Genomic DNA, 19,107 nt, shown 5'->3' with positions numbered 1-19,107 from the left:
TATACAGTTGAAGTCGGAAGTTTACATACACTTAGGTTGGAGTCATTAAATCTCGTTTTTCAACCACTCCACAAATTTCTTGTTAACAAACTATAGTTTTGGCAAGTCGGTTAGGATACCTACTTTGTGCGTGACACAAGTAATTTTCCCAACAATTGTTAACAGACAGATTATTTCACTTATAATTCACTGTATCACAATTCCAGTGGGTCAGAAGTTTACATACACTAAGTTGACTGTGCCTTTAAACAGCTTGGGAAATTCCAGAAAATGATGTCATGGCTTTAGAAGCTTCTGAGTCAATTGCTTCCAGTTCTCTGCTGCAAATGACTGGAACGAACTGCAAAAATCTCTGAAGCTGGAGACACTTACCTTCCTCACTAACTTTAAGCATCAGTTGTCAGAGCAGCTTACCGATCACTGCACCTGTACACAGCCCATCTGTAATTAGCCCACCCAACTACCTCATCCCCACATTGTTATTTACATTGTTATTTATTTTGCTCATTTGCACCCCAGTATCTCTATTTGCACATCATCTTCTGCACATCTATCACTCCAGTGTTAATACTAAATTGTAATTATTTTGCACTATGGCCTATTTATTGCCTTACCTCCATAACGTACTACATTTGCACACACTGTATATAGATTTTCTATTGTGTTATTGACTGTACGTTTTGTTTATTCCATATGTAACTCTGTGTTGTTGTTGTTTTTACCGCACTGCTTTGCTTTATCTTGGCCAGGTCGCAGTTGTAAATGAGAACTTGTTCTCAACTGGCTTACCTGGTTAAATAAAGGTGAAATAAAAATAAAGAACTAAAATTGGAGGTGTACCTGTGGATGTATTTCAAGGCCTACCTTGAAACTCAGTGCCTCTTTGCTTGACATCATGGGAAAATCAAAAGAAATCAGCCAAGACCTCAGAAAAAAATGTGTAGACCTCCACAAGTCTGGTTCATCCTTGGGAGCAATTTCCAAACGCCTGAAGGTACCACGTTCATCTGTGCAAATAATGGTACGCAAGTATAAACACCATGGGAGCACGCAGCAGTAATACCGCTCAAGAAGGAGACACATTCTGTCTCCTAGAGATGAACGTACTTTGGTGCGAAAAGTGCAAATCAATCCCAGAACAACAACAGACATTGTGAAGATGCTGGAGGAAACAGGTACAAAAGTATCTATATTCACAGTAATACGAGTCCTATATCGACATAACCTGAAAGGCAGCTCAGCAAGGAAGAAGCCACTGCTCCAAAACTGCCATAAAAAGCCAGACTACGGTTTGCAACTGCAAATGGGGACAAAGATTGTACTTTTTGGAGAAATGTCCTCTGCTCTGATAAAACTGTTTGGCCATAATGACCATCGTTATGTTTGGAGGAAAAAGGGGTAGGCTTGCAAGCCGAAGAACACCATCCCAACCGTGAAGCACGGGGGTGGCAGCATCATGCTGTATGGGTGCTTTGCTGCAGGAGGGACGGGTGCACTTCACAAAATAGATGGCATCATGAGGAAGGAAAATTATGTGGATATAGTGAAGCAACATCTCAAGACATCAGTCAGGAAGTTAAAGCTTGGTCGCAAATGGGCCTTCCAAATGGACAATGACCCCAAGCATACTTCCAAAGTTGTGGCAAAATGGCTTAAGGACAACAAATCAAGGTATTGGAGTGGCCATCACAAAGCCCTGACCTCAATCCTGTAGAAAATGTGTGGGCATAACTGAAAAAGCATGTGCGAGCAAGGATGCCTACAAACCTGACTCAGTTACACCAGCTCTGTCAGGAGGAATGGGCCAAAATTCACCCAACTTATTGTGGGAAGCTTGTGGAAGGCTAACCGAAACGTTTGACCCAAGTTAAACAATTTAAAGGCAATGCTACCAAATACTAATTGAGTGTATGTAAACTTCTGACCCACTGGAAATGTGATGAAAGAAATAATAGCTGAAATAAATCATTCTCTCTACTATTATCTGACATTTCACTTTCTTCAAATAAAGTGGGGATCCTAACTGACCTAAAACAGGGAATTTTTACTAGGATTAAATGTCAGGAATTGTGAAAAACAGAGTTTAAATGTATTTGACTAAGGTGTATGTAAACGTCCGACTTCAAGTGTATATGGTGGAGTTCAGCCACTATTTTGGTAGCACCTAATCCAACAGTTCTATATATTTATACAACGGGTGGGTCTAATCCTGAATGCTGATTGGTTAAAATTCCAGCCGGTGTCTATTCCACAAGTTACCACCGGCTAAATCTATGATGTTAAAATGACTCTTTACTCTGTTCCGTCTGACTGCTCTATCCACTGTCTCATCAGCCCAGGCAGGGAAGTTATAAACTTAAGATATCTATGATCATTTCCATGTCTTAGAGATACTGGGTTTTATAGTAGTGTCAAAGCAACAGTTAATGTCAAAGTAACATAAATAGACAGTACGTTATGACAGTTCACTGCCACCCTGTGGCCTCTGTTGTCTCTGCTAGTCAACACGATGGCTGCTGAACGCTTCCTTCATTACCAAGTCCCGCCCCCTCTGTCCTCCAACCCCACTCATGACATTGGCAACGTTCCAGGCTGACTACATTGACGTCGCTTGCCAGATCGCACAACGCCTGGATTGGTGTTTAACATATCAGTTAACCAAATCATGTGGTATAGTAATCTAAAGCCCATTGGTTGCTGTGTGCAGCCTGACTGCAATATAGTCTGCCTTGAACGAGACCGTTCTCTCCTTGTTGTGGTTGATAGACTTTGTGCAGTGCTGAGCTCTGAACTCACAGACACAGGAAACTACTAACCCTGCTACTTCTCTCCCTCCAATCTCACTCTGACAGCCACATCTCTCTCTGGTTAGCCAGCCTACTTGTTACTCTTTGGCCTCAAGTTTATGTCAAAGCCATGACTAAGTGTTACTTCTCTGTAAAACTATGTCTAATGATTCATTTGAATGTTATCAGTAAAATAATGGTGAATATTAACACTATATTGATGGGGTGGAGGTTATCAGTAACATAATGGTGAATATAAACACTATATTGATGGGGTGGAGGGAATCAGTAACATAATGGTGAATATTAACACTATATTGATGGGGTGGAGGGAATCAGTAACATAATGGTGAATATAAACACTATATTGATGGGGTAGAGGGAATCAGTAACATAATGGTGAATATAAACACGATATTGATGGGGTGGAGGGAATCAGTAACATAATGGTGAATATAAACACAATATTGATGGGGTGGAGGGAGGGAATCAGTAACATAATGGTGAATATTAACACTATATTGATGGGGTGGAGGGAATCAGTAACATAATGGTGAATATTAACACTATATTGATGGGGTGGAGGGAATCAGTAACATAATGGTGAATATAAACACAACATTGATGGGGTGGAGGGAATCAGTAACATAATGGTGAATATTAACACTATATTGATGGGGTGGAGGTTATCAGTAACATAATGGTGAATATTAACACTATATTGATGGGGTGGAGGGAATCAGTAACATAATGGTGAATATTAACACTATATTGATGGGGTGGAGGGAATCAGTAACATAATGGTGAATATTAACACTATATTGATGGGGTGGAGGGAGGGAATCAGTAACATAATGGTGAATATAAACACAATATTGATGGGGTGGAGGGAATCAGTAACATAATGGTGAATATTAACACTATATTGATGGGGTGGAGGGAATCAGTAACATAATGGTGAATATTAACACTATATTGATGGGGTGGAGGTTATCAGTAACATAATGGTGAATATTAACACTATATTGATGGGGTGGAGGGAATCAGTAACATAATGGTGAATATTAACACTATATTGATGGGGTGGAGGGAATCAGTAACATAATGGTGAATATTAACACTATATTGATGGGGTGGAGGGAGGGAATCAGTAACATAATGGTGAATATAAACACAATATTGATGGGGTGGAGGGAATCAGTAACATAATGGTGAATATAAACACAATATTGATGGGGTGGAGGGAGGGAATCAGTAACATAATGGTGAATATTAACACTATATTGATGGGGTGGAGGGAATCAGTAACATAATGGTGAATATTAACACTATATTGATGGGGTGGAGGGAATCAGTAACATAATGGTGAATATTAACACTATATTGATGGGGAGGAGGGAGGGAATCAGTAACATAATGGTGAATATTAACACTATATTGATGGGGTGGAGGGAATCAGTAACATAATGGTGAATATAAACACTATATTGATGGGGTGGAGGGAATCAGTAACATAATGGTGAATATTAACACTATATTGATGGGGTGGAGGTTATCAGTAACATAATGGTGAATATTAACACTATATTGATGGGGTGGAGGGAATCAGTAACATAATGGTGAATATTAACACTATATTGATGGGGTGGATGAAGGGAATCAGTAACATAATGGTGAATATAAACACAATATTGATGGGGTGGAGGGAATCAGTAACATAATGGTGAATATAAACACAATATTGATGGGGTGGAGGGAGGGAATCAGTAACATAATGGTGAATATTAACACTATATTGATGGGGTGGAGGGAATCAGTAACATAATGGTGAATATTAACACTATATTGATGGGGTGGAGGGAATCAGTAACATAATGGTGAATATAAACACTATATTGACGGGGTGGAGGGAATCAGTAACATAATGGTGAATATAAACACTATATTGATGGGGTGGAGGGAACCAGTAACATAATGGTGAATATCAACACTATATTGATGGGGTGGAGGTTATCAGTAACATAATGGTGAATATTAACACTATATTGATGGGGTGGAGGGAATCAGTAACATAATGGTGAATATTAACACTATATTGATGGGGTGGAGGGAACCAGTAACATAATGGTGAATATAAACACTATATTGATGGGGTGGAGGGAGGGAATCAGTAACATAATGGTGAATATTAACACTATATTGATGGGGTGGAGGGAGGGAATCAGTAACATAATGGTGAATATTAACACTATATTGATGGGGTGGAGGGAGGGAATCAGTAACATAATGGTGAATATTAACACTATATTGATGGGGTGGAGGGAACCAGTAACATAATGGTGAATATTAACACTATATTGATGGGGTGGAGGGAGGGAATCAGTAACATAATGGTGAATATTAACACTATATTGATGGGGTGGAGGGAATCAGTAACATAATGGTGAATATTAACACTATATTGATGGGGTGGAGGTTATCAGGACTTGTGTTAGCAGACTGTCTGATAAAATCTACTTAAACCTGGTCAGAGATCTGACTTTACAAGCAGACATGACAACAAACCATGTTCCCACACTGAAGCACCAGATAATATCTGCACAAAGTCATGTAGATCTTCATGTCTGCACACGTACACACACAAGTACACACACAAACACACACACACACACACACGCATGAGAATGTACACAGCTCTACCTTGGTTCCCCACAGGCTCATTTTCAACTAAAAGTGATGCTGCTGAGAAAGAGTTAACGTTCCCCCTTTCTGTCTTTCTGACTCTCCTCAACCTCAAGTCAACCACTGCTCCTCCCCTCGACCCCAAGTCAACCACCGCTCCTCCCCTCGACCCCAAGTCAACCACTGCACCGTGTGGTCAGTTGTCATGGTCACAGTCTCTCAGGTTGTGTAACTGGTAATGACATCACTGGATGAGTTCCAGCGATTTCTCAGTAACAGGTTTTATTTAAGATTTTGTGGCAGAACCAAGTATCATAATTTCAATAGAATACATTTGAAAATCTTAATTGTCCATTAAACTATTTCATAAAATATATCACATTTGGTAAAATGTGTAATGATATCAGTCATCAGTCAATCATCAGGGTGACTTCTGAATACTGTTGATCTCTTTCCCACTAACAGGTATATTTTGTGATATTTTCCCCCTCAGAACCCACACTAAAGATCGAGGCCCTCTTGAAGGTGTGACACAGTCATCATCAGGCTGAGTTTGATGCAAACAACAACACAAACAACCTGACAAAGATAAATGTCATTCAGTTTCCCAGATGTAACTATGCAGGTGTCATCATTACTGTATAAGATATTCATTGTCATTTCCATCTCTTAGAGATATTGTGTTTTATAGTAGTGTCAAAGCAACAGTTAGTGTCAAAGTAACCAGTGGATAGACAGTAGGTTTTCTGAGAGTTCACTGCCACCCTATGACATCTCTTCTCTTTGCTAGTAAAAATGATGGCTGCTGAAAGCTTCCTTCATTACCAAGTCCCGCCCCCTCTCTCCTCCAACCCCACTCATGACGTTGGCCACGTTCCAGGTTGACTTCATTGAAGTCGCCTGCCAGATCTCACAACTCCTGGATTGGTGTTTAACATATCAGTTAATCACATCATGTGGTATACTAATCTGATGCCCATTTGTTGCTGCATGCAACTCAACTGTAATACAGTTGGCCTGGAACAAGACAGCTCTCTCCTCGTTGTGGTTGACAGATTGAGCGGTACTGAGCTCTGACCTTACAGACACAGGAAACGACTAATCATGCTATACTATGCCCTCCCTCCCTCCCTCCCTCCCTCCCTCCCTCCATCCCTCCCTCCCTCCCTCCCTCCCTCCCTCCCTCCCTCCCTCCCTCTCTCCCTCTCTCCCTCCCTCCCTCCCTCCCTCCATCCCTCCCTCCCTCCCTCCCTCCCTCCCTCCCTCCCTCCCTCCCTCCCTCTCTCCCTCTCTCCCTCCCTCCCTCTCTCCCTCTCTCCCTCCCTCCCTCCCTCCCTCCATCCCTCTCTCCCTCCTTCCCTCTATATGTCCTAGCTGCATGTAAGGAATGACAGTGTTGATCAGATTAGCCACATAGCTTTTAGCTTCCTATTTGAGGTGTTCGTTTCTAGGGGGTGGGGCTGCTGCTGCTTACCTTTTTAAACCAATCAGAGAACAACCTGAGAATTAGTGGAGCTCATTTTAATGAGATGGAATCTTTTCTTCTGTAGGTTTCTATCAGATTTACACATAGAGGATAAAGAGGACAGGGGGTGTAATATTGCTCAATGCTTTTCTTTTTTGGTTTTAACACAAGTTCCATTGCACATGACAACAAAACAGAACATACCATCAGCGGTGTCATGCCCATAGGGGGAACAGGGGCTCGTGCCCCCTCAGATTTGTCCTCTAAAATATATATATATAAATATATACAGTATATGGTCAACGGTGGCCAGTCAAACTCTGGGGAGACGTTTCCCCTAGGTACAGATCTAGGATCAGCCATCCCTCCCCCAATCCTAACCTTTACCATGTGTGGTGGAAATGCAAAACTGACCCAAGATCAGCGTCTAGGGGCAACTTCCCCCTACAACACAGGTCACAGAGTTCAAGCCATTATGTGGCCTCCGTTTGACGGCTGTATATGCATTAACAGGATCCCAATATATTTTAGCCGATCCAAAATTGGGACCCTGTGAATTCACATCTACATCATATAGCATGATATGGAGTCATATAATGTATTATATTATCAAACTAAGGCTGGTGCAAGTCACGTGGTGGCCAGTGTTGTGTTGATTTGACAGTTTCCCCTTCACTGTGGTTGACTGATAAAGAGTTTCTCTACCATAAGTCACACAGAGGCAGTACAGTCCAGGGAGAAGAAAGGTACAGACGTACATTAGAGCTGAGGTTAGAAGTAGAAGTTACTGTATTTGACCACAAGTGTGTTAAGATGTCAGAGGGAGTCTATGAAAACTCAGATGGATTTGAAGACGACGAGCCTGATGCAATGAATAACACAGACATTGATGGCCAATTGTATGCCAACGTAAAAGACTTCAAGCACAGTCCAAGAGATGGAGTTGTTGCTTCAGGTAAAATTACACACACACACACTCACACTCACACTCACACTCACACTCACACTCACACTCACACTCACACTCACACACACACACACACACACACACACACACACACACACACACACACACACACACACACACACACACACACACACACACACACACACACACACACACACACACACGCACGCACACACACACACACACAAATAAATTACACACACAATACATTCAACAGGTGAGTTTACCCTGTAGTATTATAATGTTACAGTGTATTTGGAAAGTATTCAGACCCCTTGACTTTTTCCACATTTTGTTACGTTACAGCCTTATTCGAAAATTGATGAAATTATTTTTTCCCCCTTTGTCACGATCGCTAGAGTGAGTGGACCAATGCGCAGCGTTGAAGGCAAACATACTTATTTTATTAAGTGCACACACGATAAACAAAACAACAAACGATACGTGAAGTCCAACGGTACTAACACAAACCACACTGGAACAAGATCCCACAACTACTGTGGGAAAACAGCCTGTCTAAATGTGGTTCCCAATCAGAGACAACCAGCAACAGCTGACACTCGTTGCCTCTGATTGAGAACCACTCTGGCCAACATAGAAATTCAACAACTAGAATCTACAACACAGAACACCAACACATAGAATCTACACACCCTGGCTCAACATATAGAGTCCCCAGAGCCAGGGTGTGACAGTACCCCCCCCCAAAGGCGCGGACTGCGACCGCGCCTAAACATAAACCAAACAGGGGAGGGCTGGGTGGGCATTCCTCCTCGGAGGCGGTTCTGGCTCCGGGCATGACCACCACCCCTCAACAATCCCCCCGTAGCGCCCCTGGTCCGGTCTAGCCCCGCTGGCTGGACTTGGACTGGACATCGGTGGAGCGGATTGCTTGGGCTCCGATGTGGAGCTGATGACCGGTACCTGACCAGGTACCGGTGACCCAGGCACAGGTTGTGCCGGACTGACGACGCACACCACTGGCTTGGTGCGTGGAGCAGGAACGGGCCGGACCGGGCTGACGACGCGCACCGTAGGCTTGGTGCGAGGGGCAGGAACAGGCCGGACCGGGCTGACGACGCGCACCGTAGGCTTGGTGCAAGGGGCAGGAACAGGCCGGGCTGGGCTGGCGACACGCACCGTAGGCTTGGTGCGAGGGGCAGGAACAGGCCGGGCTGGGCTGGCGACGCGCACCGTAGGCTTGGTGCGGGGAGCAGGAACAGGCTGGACCGGGCTGGCGACACGCACCATTGGCTTGGTGCGGGGAGCAGGAACAGGCCGGACCGGGCTGGCGACGCGCACCATTGGCTTGGTGCGGGGAGCAGGAACAGGCCGGGCCGCGCTGGCGACGTGCACCATTGAATTGGTGCGGGGAGCAGGAACAGGCCGGACCGGGTTGGCGACGCGCACCATTGGCTTGGTGCGGGGAGCAGGAACAGGCCGGACCGGGCTGGCGACGCGCACCATTGACTTGGTGAGGGGAGCAGGAACAGGCCAGACCGGGCTGGCGACACACACCATTTGCTTGGTGTGAGGAGCGGGACTGGGTTTCTTCATAACCCTCCGCTCCCTCAGCTGCCTAACCAGCTCCTCTCGCCGTGCCTCCACTCTCTCCTTCTCCCTTATCGCCTCCAGTAACTCCTCCCTCTGAACCACTAACTCCTGCTCCCTCTGGACCAATAGCCCCCTTAACCTGGTGGCCTCCTCTCCTATTCTCCCGATACGCCCTGTAGCTGCCTCCTGCTGCCCCGTTATCCATGCCGTGTGCCCCCCCCCTAAAAATGTATTGGGGTTGCCTCACGCCTGTCTGACGACGACACTGTTGGCGCCGTACCTCCTCTCTCGCCAGGGCCTTAACTTTAGCCCATGGCCCTCTTCCTGCGAGCATGTCCTCCCAGGACCACCATTGGCCCACCTGGGCCATCGCCAACCTCTCCAGCTCCTTACCCGGCGCTTGCTCCTGGACACGCTGCTTGGTCCTGTTTTGGTGGGATCTTCTGTCAAGGTCGCTAGAGTGAGTGGACCAATGCGCAGCGTTGAAGGCAAACATACTTATTTTATTAACTGTACACACGATAAACAAAACAACAAACGATACGTCAAGTCCAACGGTACTAACACAAACCACACTGGAACAAGATCCCACAACTACTGTGGGAAAACAGCCTGTCTAAATGTGGTTCCCAATCAGAGACAACCAGCAACAGCTGACACTCGTTGCCACTGATTGAGAACCACTCTGGCCAACATAGAAATTCAACAACTAGAATCTACAACACAGAACACCAACACATAGAATCTACACACCCTGGCTCAACATATAGAGTCCCCACAGCCAGTGTGTGACACCCTTATCAATCTACACACAATACCCCATAATGACAAATCAAAAACAGGTTTTTAGAAATGTTTGCAAATGTATAAAAAAATAAAAAACAGAAATACCTTATTTACATAAGTATTCAGACGCTTTGCTATTAGTCTCGAAATTGAGCTCAGGTGAATCCTGTTTCCATTGATCATCCGTGAGATGTTTCTACAACTTGATTGGAGTCCATTGGTAAATTCAATTGATTGGACATGATTTGGAAAGGTACAAACCTGTCTATAGAAGGTCCCACAGTTCAAATCAAATCAAATCAAATCAAATTTTATTTGCCACATGCGCCGAATACAACAGGTGCAGACATTACAGTGAAATGCTTACTTACAGCCCTTAACCAACAGTGCATTTATTTTTAACAAAAAAGTAAAATAAAACAACAAAAAAAGTGTTGAGAAAAAAAGAGCAGAAGTCAAATAAAATAACAGTAGGGAGGCTATATATACAGGGGGGTACAGGAGGGTACCGGTGCAGAGTCAATGTGCGGGGGCACCGGCTAGTTGAGGTAGTTGAAGTAATATGTACATGTGGGTAGAGTTAAAGTGACTATGCGTAAATAATTAACAGAGTAGCAGCAGCGTAAAATGATGGTGTGGGGGGGGCAGTGCAAATAGTCCGGGTAGCCATGATTAGCTGTTCAGGAGTCTTATGGCTTGGGGGTAGAAGCTGTTGAGAAGTCTTTTGGACCTAGACTTGGCACTCCGGTACCGCTTGCCGTGCGGTAGCAGAGAGAACAGTCTATGACTAGGGTGGCTGGAGTCTTTGACAATTTTGAGGGCCTTCCTCTGACACCGCCTGGTATAGAGGTCCTGGATGGCAGGAAGCTTGGCCCCAGTGATAAGCTTGGCCACAGTGATTTTATTAGTGTGCATGTCAGAGCAAAAACCAAGCCATGAGGTCGAAGGAATTGTCCGTAGAGCTCCGAGACAGAATTGTGTCGTGGCACAAATCTGGGGAAGGGTACCAAAAAGTGTCTGCAGCATTGAAGGTCCCCAAGAACACAGTGGCCATCATCATTCTTAAATGGAAGAAGTTTTGAACCACCAAGACTCTTCCTAGAACTGGCCGCCCGGCCAAACTGAGCAATCGGGGGAGAAGGGCCTTGGTCAGGGAGGTGACCAAGAACCTGATGGTCACTCTGACAGAGCTCCAGAGTTCCTATGTGGAGATGGGAGAATCTTACAGAAGGACAATCATCTCTGCAACACTCCACCAATCAGGCCATTATGGTAGAGTGGCCAGACAGAAGCCAATCCTCAGTAAAAGGCACATAACAGCCCACTTGGAGTTTGCCAAAAGGCACCTAAAGGACTTTCAGACCATGAGAAACAAGATTCTCTGTTCTGATGAAACCAAGATTGAACTCTTTGGCCTGAATGCCAAGCGTCACGTCTGAAGGAAACCTGGCACCATCCCTACGTTGAAGCATGGTGGTGGCAGCATCATAATGTAGGGATGTTTTACAGCGGCAGGGACTGGTAGACCAGTCAGGATCGAGGGAAAGATGAACGGAGCAAAGTATAGAGAGATCTTTGATGAAAACCTGCTCCAGAGCGCTCAGGACCTCAGACTGGGGCAAAGGTTCACCTTCCAACAGGACAACGACCCTAATTACACAGCGAAGACAACGCACAAGTGGCTTCGGGACAAGTCTCTGAATGTCCTTGAGTGGCCAAGCGAGAGCTCGGACTTGAACCCGATTGAACATCTCTGGGTAAAACGTCTGAATAATTATGTAAATATGGTATTTCTGTTTTATTTTTTATTTTTAAAAACCTGTTTTTGCTTTGTCAATATGGGGTATTGTGTGTAGATTGATGAGGAAATAAACAACAATTTAATCCATTTTAGAAAAAGTCTGTAATGTAACAAAATGTGGAAAAAGTGAAGGGGTCTGAATACTTTCCGAATGCACTGTATTAGTTCCAATCCTGGATGATGCAGTAAAACACATTACCAAACATTTTCCTTAAATAATTTGTGATTCAGTACATGTTCAGTGGTGGAAGAGACCCTCTGGAGTTGCTGCAGTGTGTCGGGGCCTGCTGTGTGTTCTCCTACTGGCTGGGATCATAGGCCTGTCTGTCTACTGTAAGTTTAGTATGTTGTCACTGAGCCTTAAGTAGCCTACTTATTCATACTTAATCATTAATGGTGTGGTAGTTACATGTTTGATTAACTTTTCCCTTTTACTGATGGAGTCATTGGTCATCACGACTCAACAGAGAGAGACCAGCTACAGACCAGTTACAACAACCTGACTGAAGAGAGAGACCTGACTGAAGAGAGAGACCAGCTACAGAACAGGATTATGTTCTATGGTGAGTGCAGTTCATTCATTTAATTTAGTACATAGAAGAGGTATTGTATGTTTGTAGACTTTTTAGTGCCTGCTGTTCTGTTGTGTTTATCTCGAGAAACCTTGTCTTGCTGGATGGTGGAAGTTTGGCACCAGCTGTTATTATCTCTCCTCCACGATGAACACAGCTGGGGGCGGTCAGAAGGAGTGCAGAACAATGGGTGGAGAGTTGGTTGTTATAACCAGCAGAGAAGAACAGGTAATAGATAATACATTAGTAATACTCTAATACTACTGTTTTTTTATTATCATCTACTTATCTGATTAGTATTCAACATGTGTGACCAACTGTATCGCCAATGTTCACGTCAATTTATAAAATACATTTCCTGTCAGAAAATAAATGTTGCTTGAGATTATATCTATACCAATACTATAATATATTATACTACTACTATTATACTACTACTATTACACTATGACTATTATACTACTACTATTATACTACTACTATTATACTACTACTATTATACTACTACTATTATACTACTACTAATCACGTCGGGATCACATCGGGTGAGGTTATGTTTTCTCTAGCAGGAGGTAAGCTTGGCTTCTAATATGGTGTTGAGTAAAGCTTAAACCATGTATTTAGATTGTAGGTAGGTATTGTAGTTAGGTATTGTAGGTAGTTTATTTAGGTAGTTATTGTAGGTAATTATAGGTAATTATTGTAGGTAAGTATTGTATTCGAGTGAAGCACGAGGCTAGCTAACCTAGCGGGTAGCCACTGGTAACTTTTAGCAACTGTAGTAAAGCTTAAACCATGTATTTAGATTGTAGTTAGGTATTGTAGGTAGTTTATTTAGGTAGTTATTGTAGGTAATTATTGTAGGTAAGTATTGTATTCGAGTGAGCCCGGTGAATTTTTGCTGCGTTATGAAAGGATCTAGACACGGACACGAATTATCTGTTTAGTGTGTTAACACACTATTGGTAGTTTGTTGTAACCAAGTACATTTACATTTTACATTTTAGTCATTTAGCAGACGCTCTTATCCAGAGCGACTTACAGGAGCAATTAGGGTTAAGTGCCTTGCTCAAGGGCACATCAACGTCATTTAGCAGACGCTCTTAGCCAGAGCGACTCACAAATTGGTGCGTTCACCCTATAGCCAGTGGGATAACCACTTTACAATTGGGGGGGGGGGGGGGGGGGGGGGGGGGGTAGAAGGATTCCTTCATCCTATCCCAGGTATTCCTTAAAGAGGTGGGGTTTCAAATGTCTCCGGAAGGTGGTGAGCGACTCCGCTGTCCTGGCGTCGTGAGGGAGCTTGTTCCACCATTGGGGTGCCAGAGCAGCGAACAGTTTTGACTGGGCTGAGCGGGAACTATGCTTCCGCAGAGGAAGGGGAGCCAGCAGGCCAGAGGTGGATGAGCGCAATACTCTCGTTTGGGTGTAGGGACTGATCAGAGCCTGAAGGTACAGAGGTGCCGTTCCCCTCACTGCTCCATAGGCAAGCTCCATGGTCTTGTAGCGGATGCGAGCTTCAACTGGAAGCCAGTGGAGTGTGCGGAGGAGGGGGGTGACGTGAGAGAACTTGGGAAGGTTGAACACCAGACGGGCTGCGGCATTCTGGATGAGTTGTAGGGGTTTAATGGCACAGGCAGGGAGGCCAGCCAACAGCGAGTTGCAGTAGTCCAGACGGGAGATGACAAGCGCCTGGACCAGGACCTGTGCCGCTTCCTGTGTAAGGCAGGGTCGTACTCTCCGAATGTTGTAGAGCATGAACCTGCAGGAGCGGGTCACCGCCTTGATGTTGGCGGAGAACGACAGGGTGTTGTCCAGGGTCACGCCTAGGCTCTTCGCACTCTGGGAGGAGGACACAGCGGAGTTGTCAACCGTGATGGCGAGATCATGGAACGGGCAGTCCTTCCCCGGGAGGAAGAGCAGCTCCGTCTTGCCAGGGTTCAGCTTGAGGTGGTGATCCGTCATCCATACTGATATGTCTGCCAGACATGCAGAGATGCGATTCGCCACCTGGTTATCAGAAGGGGGAAAGGAGAAGATTAGTTGTGTATCGTCAGCGTAGCAATGATAGGAGAGACCATGTGAGGATATGACAGAGCCAAGTGACTTGGTGTATAGGGAGAAAAGGAGAGGGCCTAGAACTTAGCCTTGGGGGACGCCAGTGGTGAGAGCACGTGGTGCGGAGACAGCTTCTCGCCACGCCACTTGGTAGGAGCGACCGGTCAGGTAGGACGCAATCCAGGAGTGAGCCGCGCCGGAGATGCCCAGCTCGGAGAGGGTGGAGAGGAGGATCTGATGGTTCACAGTATCAAAGGCAGCAGACAGGTCTAGAAGGACAAGAGCAGAGGAGAGAGAGTTAGCTTTAGCAGTGCGGAGAGTTTCCGTGACACAGAGAAGAGCAGTCTCAGTTGAATGACCAGTCCTGAAACCTGATTGGTTTGGATCAAGAAGGTCATTCTGAGAGAGATAGCAAGAGAGTTGGCTAAAGACAGCACGCTCAATAGTTTTGGAAAGAAAAGAAAGAAGGGATACTGGTCTGTAGTTGTTGACATCAGTGGGGTCGAGTGTTGGTTTTTTGAGAAGGGGAGCAACTCTCGCTCTCTTGAAGACGGAAGGGACATGGCCAGCGGTCAAGGATGAGTTGATCAGCGAGGTGAGGTAGGGGAGAAGGTCACCGGAGATGGTCTGGAGAAGGGAGGAGGGGATGGGGTCAAGCGGGCAGGTTGTTGGGCGGCCTGCAGTCACAAGTCGCAGGATTTTATCTGGAGAGAGAGGGGAGAAAGAAGTCAAAGCATAGGGTAGGGCAGTGTGAGCAGGACCAGCAGTGTCATTAGACTTAACAAACGAGGATCGGATGTCGTCAACCTTCTTTTCAAAGTGGTTGACGAAGTCATCCACAGAGAGAGAGGAGGGGGGGGGGGGGGGAGGAGGATTCAGGAGGGAGGAAAATGTGGCAAAGAGCTTCCTAGGGTTAGAGGCAGATGCTTGGAATTTAGAGTGGTAGAAGGTGGCTTTAGCAGCAGAAGCAGATGAAGAAAATGTAGAGAGGAGGGAGTGAAAAGATGCCAGGTCGGCAGGGAGTTTAGTTTTCTTCCATTTCCGCTCCGCTGCGCGGAGCTCTGTTCTGTGAGCTCGCAATGAGTCATCAAGCCACGGAGCTGGAGGGGAGGACCGAGCCGGCCGGGAGGATAGGGGACACAGAGAGTCAAAGGATGCAGAAAGGGAGGAGAGGAGGGTTGAGGAGGCAGAATCAGGAGATTGGAGGGAGAAGGATTGAGCAGAGGGAAGAGATGATAGGATGGAAGAGGAGAGAGTAGTGGGAGAGAGAGAGCGAAGGTTGCGGCGGCGCATTACCATCTGTGTAGGGGCAGAGTGAGTAGTGTGGGAGGAGAGCGAGAGAGAAAAGGAAACAAAGTAGTGGTCGGAGACATGGAGGGGAGTTGCAGTGAGATTAGTAGAGGATCAGCATCTAGTGAAGATGAGGTCAAGCGTATTGCCTGCCTTGTGAGTAGGGGGGGACGGTGAGAGGGTGAGGTCAAAAGAGGAGAGGAGTGGAAAGAAGGAGGCAGAGAGAAATGAGTCAAATGTGGACATAGGGAGGTTGAAATCCCCCAAAACTGTGAGGGGTGAGCCATCCTCAGGGAAGGAACTTATCAAGGCGTCAAGCTCATCGATGAACTCTCCAAGGGAACCTGGAGGGCGATAGATGACAAGGATATTAAGCTTAAATGGGCTAGTGACTGTGACAGCATGGAATTCAAATGAGGAGATAGACAGATGGGTTAGGGGAAAAATTGAGAATGTCCACTTGGGAGAAATTAGGATTCCTGTACCACCACCCCTCTGACCAGATGCTCTCGGGGTATGCGAGAACACATGGTCAGACGAGGAGAGAGCAGTAGGAGTAGCAGTGTTTTCAGTGGTGATCCATGTTTCCGTCAGCGCCAGGAAGTCGAGGGACTGGAGGTTGGCATAGGCTGGGATGAAGTCAGCTTTGTTGGCAGCAGAACGGCAGTTCCAGAGGCTACCTGCGACCTGGAACTCCACGTGGGTAGTGCGTGCAGGGACCACCAGGTTAGAGAGGCAGCAGCCACGCGGTGTGGTGCGTTTGTGTAGCCTGTGCAGAGAGGAGAGAACAGGGATAGGCAGAGGCATAGTTGACAGGCTGTAGCAAATGGCTACAAAAATGCAGAGGAGATCGGAATGAAATGAGCTAAGCATCTGGGAGCGGAGAGAGCAGGGCCTCCCTCACCAAAAACTTCTACCTCAGAAACTAAAATTGTTTCACTGAACCACCCGAACAAAAACTCTCCCAACTTCCACCTTTAGAAATCAGAATTGTTGTGAACCACAGCGGTTCAATGTTTAAAGGAATAGACTCAACCCACTTTATTCAACTATGACACCATAGCTAACTAGCAAGCTAGCATCCAATAACAATAACACACCGTATAGCACCAACCCTTGGTCACAACAAACCAACTATGACACCATAGCTATAGCTAACTAGCAAGCTAGCATCCAATAACAATAACACACCGTATAGCACCAACCCTTGGTCACAACAAACCACCAATAGTGTGATAACACACTAAACAGATCATTCGTGTCTGTGTCAAGTTCCTTTCATGACGCAGCAATGATTAGACGTTGGCTAGCTAGGACAAGTATATTGTATTTAGCTACTACCGTACAGTTAGCTGGTCGTGTTGGGTAGCTAGCAATGGCCACTGTGTTGACTTTGTTTGAAGAACGGCTAGCTAGCTAGCTTCGTGCTACACCCGGCACAGAATGGCTATTGTGTTGACTCTGACTCTGTTCGAAAAAAAAAAAAAAAAAAAAAACGGCTAGGTAGCTCGCTTCTTGCTACAGCCGGCGCTGCCAAGACACAGAACGGCTAGCTAGCTAGCTTCGTGCTACACCCGGCACACAATGGCTATTGTGTTGACTCTGACTCTGTTCAGAGTCAACACAAGTATTGGTGCTAAACTGTGTGTTATTGGATGCTAGCATGCTAGTTAGCTATGGTGTCATAGTTAGGCATCGTGGGCTGTTGTGGGTAGTTATTGTAGGTTGGCATTGTTTTCGGCGGTGCCGGGTGTAGCACGAAGCTAGCTAGCTAGCCGTTTTTCAAACAAAGTCAACACAGTAACCATTGCTAGCTAGCCAACACGACCAGCTAACTGTACTGTAGTAGCTAAATACAATATACTTGTGCTAGCTAGCCAACGTTCAATTATTGCTGCGTTATGAAAGGAACTAGACACGGACAAAAATTATCTGTTTAGTGTGTTAACACACTATTGGTAGTTTGTTGTAACCAAGTATTGGTGCTAAACTGTGTGTTATTGGATGCTAGCATGCTAGTTAGCTATGGTGTCATAGTTAGGCATCGTGGGCTGTTGTGGGTAGTTATTGTATGTTGGCATTGTTTTCGGCGGTGCCGGGTGTAGCACGAAGCCAGCTAGCTAGCCGTTTTTTCGAACAGAGTCAACACAGTAGCCATTGTGTGCTGTACTGTGGCAGCTAAATACAATATATTTGTGCTAGCTAGCCAATGTTTAATTATTGCTGCGTTATGAAAGGAACTAGACACGGACACAAATTATCCGTTTAGTGTGTTAACACACTATTGGTGGTTTGTTGTAACCAAGTATTGGTGCTAAACTGTGTGTTATTGGATGCTAGCATGCTAGTTAGCTATGGTGTCATAGTTAGCTAGCTGAATAAAGTGGGTTGAGTCCATTCCTTGAAACATTGAACCGCTGTGGTTCACAACAATTCTGATTTCTAAAGGTGGAAGTTGGGAGAGTTTCTGTTCGGGTGGTTCAGTGACACAATTATAGTTTCTGAGGTGGAGGTTTTGGTGAGGGAGGCCCTGCTCTCTCCTCTCCCAGATGTTTAGTTCATTTCATTCCGATCTCCTCTGCATTATTGTAGCCATTTGCTACAGCCTGTCAACTATGCCTCTGCCTATCCCTGTTCTCTCCTCTCTGCACAGGCTACACAAACGCCTCACACCGCGTGGCTGCTGCCTCTCTAACCTGGTGGTCCCTGCACGCACCCCACACCTGGAGTTCCAGGTCTCAGGCAGCCTCTGGAACTGCCGTTCTGCTGCCAACAAAGCTGACTTCATCCCAGCCTATGCTAACCTCCAGTCCCTCGACTTCCTGGCGCTGACGGAAACATGGATTACCACTGAAAACACTGCTACTCCTACTGCTCTCTCCTCGTCTGACCATGTGTTCTCGCATACCCCGAGAGCATCTGGTCAGAGGGGTGGTGGCACAGGAATCCTCATCTCTCCCAAGTGGACATTCTCAATTTTTCCCCTAACCCATCTGTCTATCTCCTCATTTGAATTCCATGCTGTCACAGTCACTAGCCCATTTAAGCTTAATATCCTTGTCATCTATCGACCTCCAGGTTCCCTTGGAGAGTTCATCAATGAGCTTGACGCCTTGATAAGTTCCTTTCCTGAGGATGGCTCACCC

Source organism: Coregonus lavaretus, assembly GCF_964263955.1.
Source record: "Coregonus lavaretus genome assembly, contig: SUPER_35_unloc_2, whole genome shotgun sequence".
Taxonomy (NCBI): domain Eukaryota; kingdom Metazoa; phylum Chordata; class Actinopteri; order Salmoniformes; family Salmonidae; genus Coregonus; species Coregonus lavaretus.
This window is presented reverse-complemented; position numbering follows the sequence as displayed.